Here is a 1,545-nt window from a genome sequence, read left to right on the forward strand (position 1 = left end):
CCAAGTACCTCTGGAAAGTGGTGAGCAGGGTAGAACTAAAAATAAGAGAATGGGTTTAATTTTATTTACAGAACAATTGGAACCTCAGATCATTGTTCCTAGGCCAGTGCAGCAAGGCAGCCACCTCAAACAAAGACTAGAGATGTACCTTTTGAGGAAACTGAACCTTGATTCAAGAACAGAAAGTAGTTTATGGCCAGGCTACCCTGAACACACCTGATCTTGGAAGCTAAGCAGGGTTGGGCCTGGTTAGTACTTGGATGGGAGACCACCTAGGAATACTGGGTGCTGTAGGTGTTAAAAAAAAAAAAAAGAAAGAAAGGGCTGAAAGTTTGTCTGTTCTGTCTCATTAATGTACTCACAGTACTTTAAATAGTGCCAAAGACATATTAGGTACTCAACAAATATTTTATGAATGAATTAAGTGTATTTAAGATTTGCTGTACTCTCATGGAGACCCAAGCACATCAAAAATGTAATCTTTATAGAGTATCACTTCCTGTCAGTTATTGACAGAGTACACCTCCCTAACATCGCCACTTTGCAGCTAATTTCTACTTCATTGCACCTCAATTTTAAACATAAAATTCACAATAGCCAAATTCTAAAAATGGCAACTAATTCTTCTATTAGGAAAAATAGGTGGCTCATATCACTTTATATTTATTAGCATTTATATTTAAATGAAAGCACAAGTTTTATTTAGAAAATGAGACTTGATTACAGTCCAGGAGAAATGAGCTTGATGGGCCCTCTAGTGGCCTTGAAGAGCTAACACTTCCCAAAGTACCTAACACTCAAGGAATCAACACCTGATAAAGTCCTTCCAAAGCTTAGATTCAGGCAAAAGACCCACTGGAGAAATGAAGTCCTGTGCTTCTTTCTTCCCTCATAACTACCTTCTTATTATTCCCTCATTACTTTCACCTTTCCCTGAAAATATGCAAGCTCCTGCATGTGCACACATGTACACACACACACACACACACACACACACACACACTCCGCACCTGGAATATGGTGTCCAACATTCACTAGGTCCAGAGCAAGGGTCCTAAGGAAGTGTCATATGATTTGTCTAAATATTTAAAAGTCAAGCTAACAAACTGTTAAATAAAATATCTTCTATCCTCCTACTGTGATAAATGTGCTTCAATGGCAACTTTTTTTTTTTAATTTGTGTAAAGCCATAATTTTTATATGACTGGATATAGACAAAATACCAAAGACAACTAAACTTAAATATTATTACATATCTGAATATTCTACGATGGATCAGAATTGTTTAGATGAATTTTAATAGAGACATCCCTGAGTCATGCATTTTAATTATTCTGTAATAGTTCTTTAGTTCCTCCTACATTCTAGCAAAATCAAGAATCATGCTGATATATTCTAGATTGTCACTCAGTTTGTGTTCTATTGATAGCAATGTCAAATTAGACTACTTTTCTTAACTCACTCTTAGATCATTTCTTATTATTTTCAATTTGGAAAAATTTCAGTGTGTTAAAGCAGTAGAAACAAGAATTCTTAAGGCAATCC

The 1,545-nt window shown here is 35.7% G+C and overlaps 1 pseudogene; it reads left to right on the plus strand.

The window, feature by feature from the left end:
- Positions 1–188: 188 nt before the first annotated feature.
- On the plus strand, positions 189–297 carry LOC111735381 (annotated as a pseudogene).
- Positions 298–1,545: the final 1,248 nt, after the last annotated feature.

This window comes from Pteropus vampyrus, unplaced genomic scaffold (assembly GCF_000151845.1).
Source record: "Pteropus vampyrus isolate Shadow unplaced genomic scaffold, Pvam_2.0 Scaffold25065, whole genome shotgun sequence".
Lineage (NCBI taxonomy): Eukaryota > Metazoa > Chordata > Mammalia > Chiroptera > Pteropodidae > Pteropus > Pteropus vampyrus.